This window comes from Papaver somniferum, unplaced genomic scaffold, assembly GCF_003573695.1.
Source record: "Papaver somniferum cultivar HN1 unplaced genomic scaffold, ASM357369v1 unplaced-scaffold_80, whole genome shotgun sequence".
Lineage (NCBI taxonomy): Eukaryota > Viridiplantae > Streptophyta > Magnoliopsida > Ranunculales > Papaveraceae > Papaver > Papaver somniferum.
The window spans coordinates 1,162,377-1,179,451 of record NW_020650971.1 but is presented as its reverse complement, the minus strand read 5'-3'; the positions used below and the strand labels follow the sequence as shown (position 1 = coordinate 1,179,451).

The window sequence follows — 17,075 nt, the reverse complement described above, 5'->3', positions numbered from 1 at the left end:
AAGACTTATGCGCTCCAGTGTTTAGTTCACTACTTCAACAATTATTGGGATCTCATACTTCTGCATCAGTTGATTCCAGTTGTCAGAATACTTCTACTACCTTCTGTTTCAGCAGCTGGTGGTTCTTTTGATACAAATTGTTGTGTAAATGTTTCTAAAACTTCTAAACATGTTTCTTTTTTGGTCCCTTAAACATTGTTGTTGTATTTTTCAAACTGATACTTGTTCTTATTACCGGTTTGAGGGGGGCTAATAGGAAAGTCAAAAGTATTTGACTTGACTTAGCTTTGTCTTGTGAGTCAGTGTGAGTTAGCTTTGTCCGAGTTATCTGTGTGAATCAGACATAACAAATACTTTGTAATAAATATGTCTGAACTGAGTCTTCCAATGTATCTTTTTCATAACCTGTAATAATATTTTCTTCTTCTTCTTTACAATCTTTTCAATCTGTAAGTCTTGATGATCATGAGAACCTTATAATTCTCACATCTCTTGTTGATGAATGATATGGTCAAACAGATCGCAGGAACAGAGTGACACACGGTGTTTCTGCTTTTTTAAGCTGACATTGTAATGTTAATGTTTGATTCTATTCTTTTATTACCTTATAATTTTTTGGTTCTGCAGAGTTGAAACGTAAACTTACTGAAGACGCAGGGCCGGCCCTCCCCCTAAAGCAATCAAAGCCGTGCTTGAAGCCACCAATTTTGGGGGGCCACATTTTTTTTTTCTTTTTAGTATTCGTACCGCATATAAGATTTTTTAAACTTACTAAAAAGTAGTAGGTTGCATTACGTTCTCTTTGTATTGGGAAGTTTAGGGCTTCCATAGCTAAACAATATGGGCAAATCTATACAATATTCTTGCATGGTTGAACCAGAGACGTTAAACTGTTTTGAAATTTTTGTATAACCTCAGTCCTTAGTTTTGGTCGTGGCTTTTAGGTAAGTGTTTGTGTTTTGATATTAGCTATCTTAGAATATTCGTAAAACTTGTATTTGGACTTCGGATGCAGCCTCACAAAGGTTGAGTAGTATACGCACAGAGAAAAGAAAGGAAAAAGATGAGAAATAGAAACTCGTTTTTTGTACTGACAACCCATGTCATGGATGATAGTTCTATCATCTCCCAACTAAGTTCTGACTTAATTTCCGGCTCACTGTCAGTGATCATTTAGCATCAGCGGGAATACCTTTTTTTCCTTTTTCTTTTTTCCGAAGAGAAAGGTTATATTAATGGGAAAACAAAAGACAATCCAGTACAGTCACAACAACCTGAGACTGTAATTAGAAAATGGAAAAAAACCCAACGTCTGCGACTCAAGTAATTTAACTACAATAAGGACACCAAATGAATTGCATTGAACCCCTGGTTCGAAATTCAACTCAACGTCTGCGATTCACAACAAAATCACTGAGAAAAGCTAAACAAGCAGTGAACTCATATGTCCGATCATTTGGCATCAGGAATTACCTTGTCATTTGTTTCCATGTGCTCATATGTCCACAGTCCACCTATGCATTATGCATACCTTTGAACATTTTGTTCAATTCAAATTGATCTTAGTGCTATTGTAACTTTGTACGTTCTTGATTCTCTTTTGGTACTTAATCTATGGATAACAAGCTAAGAGCTCAAAGAATTTTTTTCTAGTTAACAATGTTAATGCATTTTTGTTAACAAGGGGCCACAAAGAAATTTTTTGGATTAGGCCACAGAAAATGCAGGACCGGCCCTGTGAAGACGGTTGCGGCTGGGGTTTCCCCACATTCATGCGTCTCAGTGAGCTCCATGACCCTGCTAAAGGATACATCGTGAATGCCACTTGTGTCATTAGACTTGATGTTTCGTGTAGGATCGATGAGGACCTTGTTGAGGATATGCATGAAGCAACAGAATATATGAGTTTAGGAAGTTAGATGCCCAGATGAGGATAGACTTTGTATTTGGTTTCAAAACTAAAGGGTTAAGGTGCGGTTTTTTGAAGAACGGAGAATCTATCAAGTATTCTTGTGTGTTAAATATTTTGCTTAAAACCATTGGGTTTCGTTCTTTTTTGGTTTTGCTTCTTTACTTCTGCTTATTTGTGTGAAACGCTCATTGTTTAGCTGGAATATGGAAGTCTGCATATGTACATACTATGTTTTTGTTGCAATTAGAATGCAACATTTCAAATGTCTATGATATGTATAAACGTTTGTGTTAGACCTTATTAATCATCTGACCAAGAAATCTTATTTCACCAATAATTCATTAGCATCTTGTTACTGTAAAGACTAAAGAGAGGCAACAGAACATTAAATGATGAATAAACCCTATTTTTGACTAACACCTCGATGCCTCATCACCAAGATCCATCCATGTGTGGATTTATAATGATAAGAACCCTCAATTGAAAACAATTAACACTATTGGGAGACCATTAGGCGATCTTAATCTAAGGGCATTATGACCTTGATATTTTTGGCAGAATGCACTCCATTTCCTGCCTCGGTTTTGTGAACCCCCATTTTCGTTAACTACAGGTAAGATAATCAAATAGGGCGCCAAGAAAGATAAGTTGCAGAAGGCAGTAGCTCAATAATATCATTAGACAAGGTAATCCAAACAGTTCTTCACATTTCATCCTTCCCTACTTCTAAAACTGCTAATAAAATTATGATATCTCGTGAATGACACATGTATCATTAATATAGATATTTCGTGTAGGATGAATGAGGTTCAATATCAAATTAAGATGCGAACACTGGATGAGTAGAAGAAGTTATTAGTTATATGTTCAGATGAAGTTAGAGGATCTATCTAGTTTGTGCAGCCAGTGTGTTCAGTTGTTTGCTTCAAGGTTTCAACCATGGGGTGTTTTGGTTTGCTTTTCTTATTTTATGCACATCATGTAAGAACCGATATCGTTTTGGATCATCTTTGGCTTCGTGGTTTAACTCATTCAATTCCTGGTTCACACTGATTAATATATGCTCAAGACACACTGATTATGTGAATTATCAAAATTTCAACATTATGATTTTATTGATGTTTTGGTTTGCTTTTCTTATTTTATGCGCATCATGTAAGAACCGATATCGTTTTGGATCATCTTTGGCTTCGTGGTTTAAACTCCTTCAATTCCTGGTTCACACTGATTAATATATGCTCAAGACACACTGATCATGTGAATTATCAAAATTTCAACATTATGATTTTATTGATGTTTTGGTTTGCTTTTCTTATTTTATGCGCATCATGTAAGAACCGATATCGTTTTGGATCATCTTTGGCTTCGTGGTTCAAACTCCTTCAATTCCTGGTTCACACTGATTAATATATGCTCAAGACACACTGATTATGTGAATTATCAAAATCTCAACATTATGATTTTATTGATTAAAATGAAAATTTGACTGTCATTATATATCTACTTATCATTTTACTCTCCGAGGCCCTTATATGTACAACGACAAATATTAATTTCTGGTTAGTTTTTCGAAGAAAATTTCCCCAAAATGATTTCCGAGTAAAATTGAATCGCATTTTATTTACTACCTCGTTATTTTGAAATAGATGAGATGTTAGAGGAAACTAAGCAAAGATAAATCCAAAGATATCCTTGATGCTACTTTGTGGAGCTCGGACTTTGTGTCAAAATATTTCCCTGTCTCTCTATCTCTGCTCGTAAGAGTTCCACATACGTGTCAGTCGAAACTCACCAAAATAACTAGTATTTTTGTTGTTTAGCGGTTGAAGAGACTTTTGTTGCGTTCGTAAGGAGCCAACCCTTTACCAAAGAGGCAGTATCAAATATAATACATTTCTCTCCTTGTAACATCAGCACAATTTACCATGTGTTATGCTTTTTATTTTTTGTTTTAGGACTTAGTTTATCAACAATTTCTTTCATGCATTTGGTATATATTTAGAGCATTTATTTAACAATTTCTTGCCAATTTTTATTAACTTGGCTCATGAGGAATTTTGCCCCGACCGACACTTTAAAATGCAATAAAACCATATATTCAAATCTGAATTAATACACAACACTTAGCTAGGTCTAGGTCCATATCATTATCAACTAGAGATGTGGACTCAAAAGTCAAATGGGTGAGCTTCTGCTATCCTACTACGCATTAACTCGACTTGAGTTGCCCAATCCTCCCCGTAAGGAAGCTACCACATTAAACTAGTCTGTAATCAAAATAATTCACAACACTTAGCTAGGTATAGGCATTCACTCGCTCCCTGCGAGATAAATGCTTCATCATCGAGGGGTTAACCTGAACAACACTGCTTGCCCTTTATGTAACGAAGTGCTGGAGACGTCTAATTATTTCTTGCTGCATTGTCCCTATTCTTTCCAACTGTGGGACTTCTTTATCAAGTCAAGGCGGATCTGTTGACCAACTCTGGCTCTGTGTTACACTTATTTGAAGCTTGGGGGTGTGATTCTTTGGCTGGAAAGTGTAAGTCCATATGGAATATATCACACTTCGCTATTATTTGGAACGCATGGAACGAAAGGAATCACATGGCTTTTGGTGGGAGGCCTAAAGATGTGGAAGAAGTCATTTTGTCAGGTCAAGCAAGATTTGGTCCCTTGGAGTTGCGATACAAGCATTTTTTAAGTATGCAAATAGTAGCCAAATCATCAATTGGGAGTTAACTTTGCACAACTAATCTCCTTCTGTTCTCTTCTTTATGTAGCAGTTATTTCTGTTTCAGCTCATAGGCTTCTATTTCCTTATGGAAACTTCTATTTCCTTTGGTTCCAAGCAGCTCACCCATCCTTCTTCCCTTACCTCTCTTTAGTAGAAAAAACATGGCATCAGTTGTACATCTTAGTTCATCATCTAAGTTCATCATCTAAGTTCATCTGGAAATTGGAAGATAGAGGATTTTTCATAGTTGAATCATGAAGTAGAAGTTTACTATGATGCTTTTACTGTTGGTAGCTTAAAATGGGACGGAACTATTGGGTCCCATACAACTAATAATATTTCAAAACATTTCATTCCTACTTTGTTTATAATTTAGTTTCACTATATAGAAGTATTCCGGGCGGATTAACATGTTAGTAAATTACTAGTACAAGCATTTTACCCGGTGCATAAGCACCGGGAGTTTCGGGAAAATCTATATCGACATCGGTTAAACTTGCAGTAAAAGCTTACGTGCTATCTACACGACACGACGCGGAAATTGAATGGTGTAAATTTCCGAAATAAAATAATAGGTAAGATGGCATATATCTGCGGCCGATTTTTTTCATTATTTTATGTTAAATATTGCAGCTTTAAGCCTTTAAGCGATTTGCAATTACCCTCACAAACTTTGCCTATTGTATTTCCTTTTCGCAAGTCCTTCATTAGTTGATTTAGTTTAATCTTGATGAGTCTTGATACAATATCTAGTAAATCCTCTGTTTTATTTCCCGTAATCAAATTCAGATATTCTTTATTTCTGGAGGTGCCATGCATATGGCTATTTCATCTTGATAGTGTTGTAACATGTATCTTAGCCCGAAATAAATGAAGATGGTAACTTACCATTGGTAAGCCAATCCTGTTTCCAACAGATGGTCGATGTGTCGCCTCACATTATCTCATCTTTCTAACCATCTAAAATTTGATTTTGGGTTGGTTTAATTAGGACTCTTCTATAAGTGTATTTGCATCAGCCAAATATTGTTGGAGCAGACGACCTCCTTGAATCTCCGTGAGGCCTTCGTTAGCTCTTTGTTCTGCCGCATACTCCTTCGTTGTAAGTCTCTTACGTTGTTTTCCATCTCCAACATAAAGAAATAGGAAAGGGTACTCCTTTTTAACCAGATCCATTTTTGTCGTTGCAATAAAATTTGGATGAAATTCGGGTAATTTTTTTTCCAATGATTTTCATTTTGATTTGTGCCTTTTCAGATTCTTGATGGCGATCTCTTGCTCTTTTCAACCTGTTAAGGATAATAACCCATCAGCTGAATATTCTCCACAGAAACAGTAAGCATGCCGTGAATACTGTTATAGACCGGGTATTTTGTAATAGTCTTTAGGATAATTTAAAGTTCCTTTTGAATAGCATCTGTTAGCTATTCAATAGCTAAGAAGTTGTAACGACCAACTATGTATCTCTTTTCAAAGATATAAATAATATCTCGACTCCACAACTTGAAATGTGGAAGTCATTCCTCTAAATATTGTGTTCTAAGTTGGTATTAGGAGGGTCCGATCCCCTACTCTTCCACTGTGAAAAAATAATAATATACTCCTAATCTGCTCGTCAAAATACTTTAGAGAGTTTAGAACTCTACATCATCTTTAGGTGTTTGTTTTTCACCCATATCACCAGTTCCATCACCTACTTTACTCACATCATCCATCCATTTTACCTATAACACAAATCTCTATCACCATATCATAACAGTTCACCACCGCCATTAACATCGTTTGCTGCTAAGAAACCTTGTTCAAAAGTCTCTGCTAGTGACAAGGCAACTGGACAGACTCTTTTGTTTGATGTATCAACTCTTAAGATCTTGTACTAAAAACATTCTTAAAAACCAGTTCTAAACAAATTTCAATACCTAAACAAATTAATACCATTACCAATTATATCTTTTAACCAACACAGATCAATACTACCAATTTAAGAGGTGTTTCGACTATCTCACACGACATTTTGAAGAGGTATTTTGACTATCTCATACTATGAATTTGAAGAGAAACACCAATTTTCTCATACAACAATTTGAGGAGCAATTACAAGTTTTACGAAAGGGATATCTTCACCACGGTTCCAATAAATTAGAAGCAAGTTGCACATTCTTCAACTCAAGTACAACTTGAGGGGAGGTGTTAAGGATAATGACTCATCAGCTGAATATTCTCCACGGAAACAGTAAGCATGCCGTGAATACTGTTATAAACCGGGTATTTTGCAATAGTCTTTAGGATAATTTAAAGTTCCTTTTGAATAGCATCTGTTAGCTATTCAATAGCTAAGAAGTTGTAACAACTAGGCCTGTCAATGGAAGAATATCCGTCGGATATTTAGAAATCTGATATCCGACATGTTAAGCACTACCGGATATTCGTTATCCGATAATATCATATAGGATATCAAAATCAGATATCGATTCCGATAGGCTAAGCTGTCGGATATCCGATAGTATCCGGTTATAACAAAAAAGCTTAAAAACCCTTGTAAAACATTTTCATAATTGACACTTATGGGATATTTATCTGACAATATCCGATAATATCCGATACTAGACTCGAAATTAGGATAAATTATAAATAAGTTCCTATACTATCGGATATCGGATATTAACATTTCGGATGGGGTCTAATCCGTTTCCGATATGTTAAGGAAGAAATATCCGATAAAATATCCGATTCGATATCCGATAAAACGGATAAAATCCTATAGGATCTCGAATACTCGGAAACGGATACCGGATATCGGACAAATATTGACAGGCCTAGTAACAACCAACTATGCATCTCTTTTCAAAGATATAAATAATATCTCGACTCCACAACTTGAACTGTGGAAGTCATTCCTCCAAATATCGTGTTCTAAGTGAACCCTCGTGCAAAAGGATTAGTCCGGCTCACCAATTCTCCTCAATCTTCTAGTCACTTCGTCTGTCGTATGATGCATGTAATCTTATGATGATTACATACATAAGGTCCTTACGCTCATTCTGATTGCTGCGCGAAGCGCAAACATCGGATCATTGTCACCGCCTGGTAAGAGTGTCATCTTAAAATGATTCTGAAACATGGGGTCTATTAGGAGAATATATCTTTCTATAGTTAGGAATTTGATATCTATGTAAACAGAGTTATTCTAGGAAAATAATTACTTGAGAGTCGAGGCAATGTCGACTATTGTAACCTATACAAATAGTTTGAGAAATGAGAAAAGGACATACGATCCTATTAAGAATTCAACATGGCCTCATAGACTGATTTCAACTTTAATTTTTAAAGCTTCTTTTCAGCCGAAAAAAAAACAGAAACCCTAAAACTATTTTTGAGCGATGGGAAAAGAGGATGATCCACAATCGTCAAACATGATAAAGAAAGATCCAGTTTATCACCTAGGATCAAGTGATGGCCCGGATATTATTATTACCCCGATCATATTGAAGGGAAATAACTATGATGAATGGGTTAGAGCCATTGGAAGATCTTTGAAATTAAAGCGTAAGTTTGACTTTGTTGATGGAACTATGAAGAAACCTACTGGAGATGATGATCAGGTGGAGAATGGAGTGTTTTACATTCTATGATTGTTTCATGGATTACTAATACCTTAGATTCTTCTATCAGATCAACATTGGGAGATTATGATGATGCAAGTACATTCTGGACGCACTTGAAGAATAGATTTTGTGTTGTTCGTGGAACTAGAACTTGCCAACTCAAATCTTCTCCGAGCGAGTGCAAGCAAGGAAAATCTGAACCTGTAGCTGTGTACTTTGGAAGTCTTAATAAAATATGGGATGAATTGATCATATATATGAAGAAACCAAGATGTAGCTGTGGTCTGTGTACTTGTGATATTGCAACACAAGTCACTACTTTAAGAGAAGCAGATTATCTTCATTATTTTTTAATTGGTTTAGACAATATGTATGGGTCGATTCGTGAAAAATTGTTGGCAAGAGATCCATTGCCAACGATTGATGGTGCATACTAAGCTGTAGTGAATGCTGAGCGCTTGAGAATAGGCGAGGTCTCATTGTCTAAAGAAAGACAAGATAATGTGATGGCCTTTTAAGGTTCAACCTTTCCTAAAAGGAAATACTAGTAATTCTGCTACTATTTTAAAGGTGTGTAACCACTGTCAGCAAGATGGACATACAAAAGATGGTTGTTTTGAATTAATTGGATACCCTGGTGGGGAGATAGACCACGATATAAATTACAGGTCTGGCAATCATGGATACTGGATAACTGACCTGATCTACAAATGAAAAGGAAAATATGTACCAACACTGACCTCTGACATTAAAACAACATCATTTAGATGATAATTTCACAAATAGTAACTAACTTCCAAACTGATCTCGAATTTTCTTATAAACTCACAGTACTCGTTGCTGGATCAAGGTTCGTTTGTGAATGGCACAAGGTATGAAAAACAATATGCATGTGAAGATAAAAAGACGAGTCACCTGTGAAAAGTTGATGATGCATTGGAATAAGCATTCAAATGATGCATACCTTGTAATACTGACAGGAATCGCACCAGGAGCTAATTTTACTTCTGTCATACCTTCCCTTTTCCACCTCAATTGTTTGCCAAACGTAACTTCATCTGGATGATTTGGATGCTGCATTGTCCTAAAGCCAAAATAAACAAGAGAAATTCTGAATTGATAATCTAGCAGATGGGTTCACAGTCGTGTGTGCAAATTTTCAGGAAATTAAAGAGACAAGGATTCTAGATGATAATAACACAGGAGTATAGATATAGCCACAAGTGACTATGCACGCCTCAACTTAGGACAAGATAACTCGACAGCAGTTTTACATTTCATATTCAAAACATTTACAAGTTTGAAATTCAGCTCCACATCATGAACAGACCGTGAACTTATCTACGCTATCCTTCTATATGTATCATTATTTCGTTACCTAATTCTTTCGCGCACATTTACAATCTAGTATTATGTCAGCATATATCCTCCCACTCTTGTAACCAAAAGACCTCAAAAAATAGACATTACCGCCATTCAGATGAAAATCCTTAGCCGAGTGGAGGAATACTTGCATAAGGCTCACGTTGAAATTGGTCTTTTTTACATATGTAAGCGGATCAACTGAAAACTAATCACTTCCTTCAGTGTGGCTCTCTTCTTCTCCAAAAAAATTCCAGAGCACTTTGTCTTGATCTCCCCTCATTCTCTTTACTCCAATCACCCTACTTTTGGTTGCCTTTTCTGACTCCATTTGCTGCATTTACATCGATCAAAATCTTGTGTTTAGGTCAAGCTAAAGTTCAAAAAAAGAAAACCAAGCTTCGGAAATAAAACAAAGTTACATAGATATACCTTGATAAGTTCTTGGCGAGCTTCCTGAAGCTTTTCAGTGTAAAAACGTTCCTTAGCAACCAGTGTTTGGTTCATCTCTTTAAGCTGTATGAACATTTTTTCATTCTCAGCCAATGTTTTCTCACGCTCATAAAACGATTCATTAACATCAAAAGTCAGTGATGGAATGAATTCAGCCTTCTCTTCATTGAGAAATTCTTGCAGTTTGTACTTGTCATCATTGAGAAGTTCAATATCATTTTGCAACTTATCCTTGTCCTTGTTGGTAAGTTCCAAATCAGTTCTTAGCTTAGCCTTCTCTTTGTTCAAAGATTCAATATCACTATGCAGCTTGATCTTCTCATCTTTGAGGAATTGTAGATCAGTTTCCACTTGACACTTTCCTTTCTTGAGTAGCAAAACATCCATTCCAAGTTTAGTTTTCACTTGGTTGAGAAATTCAAAAGCATTTCGCAGTTCCATCTTATTTCCCAAGTTAGTCTTCACATTGCTAAGCGATTGAATTTCTCTTTCAACAATAGTCATCTTTTCATTCAGCGAACGGATACCACTTTGCACTGTAGGAATTTCTTTGTTGAACAATTCCAAATCACTTTGCAATTTCTTCTTCTCCGTGTTGAGCAACTCAGTCTCATCTCCCAAGTTAGACTTCTCACTGCTAAGCGATTCAATCTTACTTTCCAAAATAGTCTTCTTTTCATTGAGCGAACGAATATCACCTTGTACTGTAGACTTTTCTTTGTGGTGAAACTCAATTTCACTTTGCAATTCCGTCTTCTCCTTGTTGAGCAACACAGTCTCATTTCCCAAGCTACTCTTCTCAATTCTAAGTAATTCAATATCACTTTGCAGTGTCGTTTTCTCCTTGTTGAGTAACTTAACCTCAATTCCCAGTTTAGTCTTCTCATTTGCTAAGAAAAGCTTCTCCTTTTTTAGTAACTCAACATCTCTTGCCATTACAGCCTTGTCTCTGTTCAGCAACTCAAATTCACTTGGCATTTCTTTATCGAGTAAATCGATCATAGTAGTCTCTTTGTTGAGAATCTTAATCCTAATTTGCTTTCTAGTCATCTCTTCTTTAAAGAACTCAACATCACCTTGCAGTCTAGACCTGTCTTTACGGATTAAGTCGATACTGTTTCTTGGGTTAATTTTGTGTATCTCAAGTGCTTCTAAACCACCTCCTACCTTAGACATTGATTTCCTGAGTGACTCAAAATCACTTTTCAGCTTTTCCTTCTTCTTTCTGAATGACTCAAGTTCCCTAGAAAATTCACTATCTCTTCTGACTCGCAACTTGTTATTGTCTAAAATTAGAGAATGAAGATCACTCCGTAATTTCTCCCTTTGTTTGTTGGATTGTTCCAAATCAGTTTGCACATCAATTGTCATTTGCAATATATCAACATATTCCTCATAAAATTTATCAACATCAATTCTCAGTTTCAATTCCATTTGCTCATCAAACTTCTACACAACACAAAGAGATTTTCAAACCTTTAATTTTTGAGGCTGGTTGTTTGATTTAGCCATTTAGGTATCCTTTTTATTGAGTTCATTTCTTCAATTCAATGATCTTCTTCTGATCCACATTGATTTTCTTTTTAAGTTAGGGTTTTTCAAGATTTTGGTTTGTTGAGTGAAACAAGGAAAGTACTGAGATGGAATCTTGTGAGCTGTGAAAGGAACCTAAGAGAGGTTGAAGATCTAGTTACTGCTTGGAATTATTGAGACACAAACAAAAAAACATTGAGAATCGGGTCACTCGGCAACGTTTGGATCGGACTCGGAATCTGTTTCACTTAACATCTGACTCAGCCAGAATCAGATGTTAGATAATTTCCACTTCATATTAAGGATGTCTGATTCGAGTCAGCCAGTCCATTTTGTACTTGAGTTGTTGAGCACATATCTGACTGGGATTCTAAAGAAAAATAAAAAAATACTTACATCAACTGTTTTGCGAGAGAACGTTTACAGAAGGGAATTACAGATTAATTGTGATCAAGAAGACAAGAGTGATAATTTAGCGCTAGCTACAATAAAGTGATAAACGTCTCTGGAAGATAACAACTTTACTTTTCTCATGCTTGGCCTAGACTTCGCATCATTATGTGAACATAACCATCCTAACTTCAACACCAATTCCATCTCTTCTTTTATATACTCGTTCCCTAAATTTGGATCACTTGTTTGCAATATTGCACCTCTTCTCCAACAACTTAAGACCCAATCAACAAGAATTTCACCCTCATCGCTGTCGGATTTATGTAACTGTGTTGGTCTCCTCCCGCAAGCAACTTCATGTAATAATGCACCAAATGCATAAACATCTGAGCTTGTTGTTGCTTTTCCTGTTCTAATCATTTCCGGTGTTATATAACCAAACGTGCCAGCAACATTTGTTGTCTCAGGGTTGGTTCCATGATCGTATAATCTTGCGAGACCGAAATCACCTAACCTTGCATTCATTTCACCATCCAATAAAACGTTACTAGCCTTGATGTCTCTGTGAACAACAACTTGTTCCCAATCTTCATGTAGATATATCAGTGCACAAGCTACGCCTTTGATGATTTGGAATCTTTGGTTCCAATATAAACTTGGTGATGCTGAGGTTGAATTCGATTTGCGAAATATCAACTTGTCTAGACTTCTATTAGGCATGTATTCATACACCAAGAGCAGTTCTCTGTTCCGTCTGCAATAGCCCAAGAGGTGTGCCAGGTTTCGGTGCCGAAGGTGACCAATGCTAATGATCTCCCAAATGAATTCCTGTACTCCTTGTTTTGAATTATGAGAGATCTTTTTGCCAGCAACTCTGACTTTTGAAGTCGGCAATACACCTTTGTAAACCTTACCAAAGCCGCCTATCCCAAGGAGTTCTTTCTCTTTGAAGCCCTTCGTAGCAATATGTAGATCTTTATATGAGAATCTCAACCTCCCATAATTTAGTTCCCAATCTTCAACAACTTCTGCGAGCTTAGAGTTCCTGATTATCCCTATGATGGATAAGATACCAACGGTAAACGTTAACGCAAGAACTGGGATAATTATTGGCAACTCAACTCCAAGGAATTTTGTTATTTTGCTCTTTTGTTCTTTTGCTGGAAGCTCAGGAAGTTGAGATAGCTTAATTGGTAGGGCTGTTCCATTAATCATAAAACTCCATCCCAATATGTAATGAGATGTTTGTACAAAACTTGTATCTGCTGAGAATCCAACATACATGGAATCTAATAAAATATCTGAAATATCATGGTTGTAAAACAATAGTAATGGGACCTAAGGTTCTTACTGACCCCATCATACTCTATCCAAACCTGAATAGGGTCCCCACTTATAAGGCTAAGGTTGTTAAACACTCGGTTATTATCTGTGTAGTACCCGGAAGGTTCGGGTCTAATAGATTTCAGGTCATTGATGTCGATTCCTACATGTTCCCCATTTATGTCATCAAAATCTGTATTATAGATGGTATCTAGTTCTACAGCAAGGATATGGTTTGTAGGTCGTCCGTTGTTTGTTGAATTAAACAAGCCTAGATATGTGCTTGTTCTTGCTCCTGGGAACCCTGCTTTGTTGGAATTTTGGATATAGAAACTTTGGAGATATACGAGCATGGTTATGTTGCTCGTATAGAGCTCCTAGGAAGCAAGACTAACTCTTAACTCTCAAAACTCTGTTCTTGTTATTAACTTCTTGCTTCGTTACGATTACAAATGAATGTATCACTGCCTATTTATAGGCACTACAAGACCGACCTGACAACCTCTAGATACTTCTAGAGAACACTTGTAAACCACATTACCAATTACACAACTGTTCACATTATAGAACTCTCTGGACTAAACTAACTTTAGACTTTTCTATACTTGAGTTACTGTAGCTAACTCTAGAAACTTCTAAACTATTCAAACTACCTAACTCCACAACCATCACTGTGTAGAATTCTCTACACTCCTCTAAACTAATCTAGACAACTCTAGATTACAAAATACAATTTCCAACATCCCTCCTAATTTGTAATCTCCATTTCGGTTTCGATCTTCACACAATCTCTGTGTCCTTAGCTTTCGTTGCTCCCAATGCCTGCTTCGTCATTAGCTTTCTTCGCTCGTGGTGTGGCTTCTTCATGCCTGACATTTCCTTATGTCGACATTACGTCTCTTCTCTTAGTGTCTCCATAGCTCTCTCCTTCCATCCTATTTTCTTCTAGCTAGCTCACATTTTCTGCTAGCCTCTCAGTGGGTGCGTTCCCACCGTCTCGGCCTTCACTCGGCCCGGCCTTTACGCGGCCTTCCTTTAGACTTCACTCGGCTACTTCCGCCACGAGTAGAGGAGTAGAATCTCGTGACATGGCTTTTCCCATGCCATGTCCGAAAGTGCACTCTTTTCCACATGCACTCCCTACAATTTCTCTTTTCTCTTTCTCTTTTTCTTTCATGGAGACACTTTTTACATCTTCAACAGTACTGAAAACTACTATATCTCACGAGCAACATCTTCGTTTTTTAAAATTCTTGTTAATTCTCCTTTTACGTAGAAATGGGTGATACATATGGGGATCTAAAACAAACAATCCAAACTCAAACTTTTAGATATAGTTGAGAATCATACCTTCGCTTTCTTCACTTCACTTTCGCATTTGCTTTAAACTCCACAAACATTTTGATTCGCGCAGCTTACACATCCCATATGGATCGAACCTCCGCTCTGATACCATGTTGGAATTTTGGATATAGAAACTTCGGAGATATACGAGCATGGTTATGTTTCTCGTATAGAGCTCCTAGGAAGCAAGACTAACTCTTTAACTCTCAAAACTCTGTTCTTGTTATTAACTTCTTGCTTCGTTACGATTACAAATGAATGTATCACTGCCTATTTATAGGCACTACAAAACCGACCTGACAACCTCTAGATACTTCTAGAGAACACTTGTAAACCACATTACCAATTACACAACTGTTCACATTATAGAACTCTCTGGACTAAACTAACTTTAGACTTTTCTATACTTGAGTTACTGTAGCTAACTCTAGAAACTTCTAAACTATTCAAACTACCTAACTCCACAACCATCACTGTGTAGAATTCTCTACACTCCTCTAAAATAATCTAGACAACTCTAGATTACAAAATACAATTTCTAACATGAGGTGCAATAACAAAAGCAATCCCTTGACCACTCAAACCTGGAATTTCCGGTACTATAGATAAGATGAATGAAGTAGAAAAGGAAAAAACACTGCCACCAGTACTACTATTATTACCTTTTGTTGATGAGTTTGATTGCATATTCTTGAACCTTAGTTGACGAGAATAAAAAGCTTGACCTATTCGATAAGTACCATCTGAATTGCTGGTTAACCTCAACAGTCCATTGGATGTGATGTACGCTGCGCCATTAGACCTCCAACTTGGATCTGCATCTTTAAAGCCACTGTAGAGGAAACCATCACCATAATCACTAGGAGTAACACGTTCTTCTGATAAACCTGAGAAAGTATCAATCGATAAGACTAATAGCACCACCATAAAAAGCTTCTTGATCAACTGCATGATATACTAGTACCAAAAATATACACAGAGAGAGAAGACTAGTCAGTCGAAGAAGAAGTAGAAGAAGCGGAAGAATATAATGAAATGAATTGAGAACCAAAAATATGAAGCTGCACTAGAATCTTATCATCATAGATTCATAAGGACAATATATAGTATAAACATTAGAAGCTAGATATTTTTAGGCTCTGCATGCTTGATTCGAAATTAGCACCCCTTATTATAGGGTTCATGATGGATGAAGAATAAATGTATTCCATCAAGTAAACCAACCGCTGACGGGTGTTTAAATTTTGGATGGATGTAAGAGCATCCACAGTGGGCGAGTATAACCAAAAATTTGGGATGAGATCGTGACGCAGTGGGACGGAGTAAAGATCAAATCCCAGCCAAAGATCAAATTCCAGACCATATTTGGTCGCGACCAAATACCAAATCCTAATATAGTCGGGCGTAAATTTAAAGTACGCTTGTTAACGGGCGGAGATTTAAATTATGCCCGATGAAAATTCAAATTAAAAAAAAAAAAAAAATGAGGCGTAAACTTAAAGTACGCCTGTTGACAGGCGTAAACTTAAAGTCCGCCTGGTGATTGATTGGGCGGACATTTGAGATACGTCCGATGAAATTTTTTTGGGGCGGATCTTTAAATTACGCGCGACCAAATTTTAATCGCCACCGTTACGTGACAACACGGACTAAACCCAAAATTTGATCCTTTTTTTGATCTTTGATCTTTGGTTTTGATCGCACCACTGCAGTTGCTCTAAGAGCGACTGCAATGGTACGACTAAACTCAAAGATCAAAGACTAAAAAAAAAGACTAAATATGAGTTTAATTTGTATTGTGACGTTATGGGGAGAAGACCAAATTTGGTCGCGCGTAAAACAGTTTTACGCATGAAGACGGGCGGAAGTATTAGTTACGTTTCATTTCTGGGCGGAATTATAAATTACGTTTCAAACGGGCGTAAATATAAATCACGTTTGTTATCAAGCGTAAATAAAAATTACGTTTGGTAAGGGGCGGAATCTTAAATTCCGCCCGTTGATCAGACGGATTCCAAATGACCGCTCGAAGAAACGTAAATATAAATTCCGTTCGAGTTAAACACGGTCACACAGCACGTGTGAGATCAGACGGGCGGAATTTTTGTGTCCGCGTGATGAGTTGTACGGACGGACTTCTTCTGTCCGCGTGATGAATTTGTCAGGCGTAAAAAATTATTACGCCTGAGACGGGCGTAACCAAAATTTCCGTTTCATTAGGGTTTAGGGTTATGGCGTACTCTCCTATCCGTCCGATCAAATCGGGCGTAATCTTAATGAACCGCACCTTCCACCAATACTGCCTCTCCTTCCCAACCACAACCCATCTCTTATATACGAGGCTTCTTCTTCTCATTTCATTTTCTTCCACAGTTCACAGTTCATATTCTTGTTTGCTTCACGGCTCCTCTTC

At 36.9% G+C, this 17,075-nt stretch overlaps 1 pseudogene; it reads right to left on the bottom strand.

Annotated features, from left to right (window-relative positions):
- Positions 1-10,203: 10,203 nt before the first annotated feature.
- On the bottom strand, positions 10,204-15,613 carry LOC113344904 (annotated as a pseudogene).
- Positions 15,614-17,075: the final 1,462 nt, after the last annotated feature.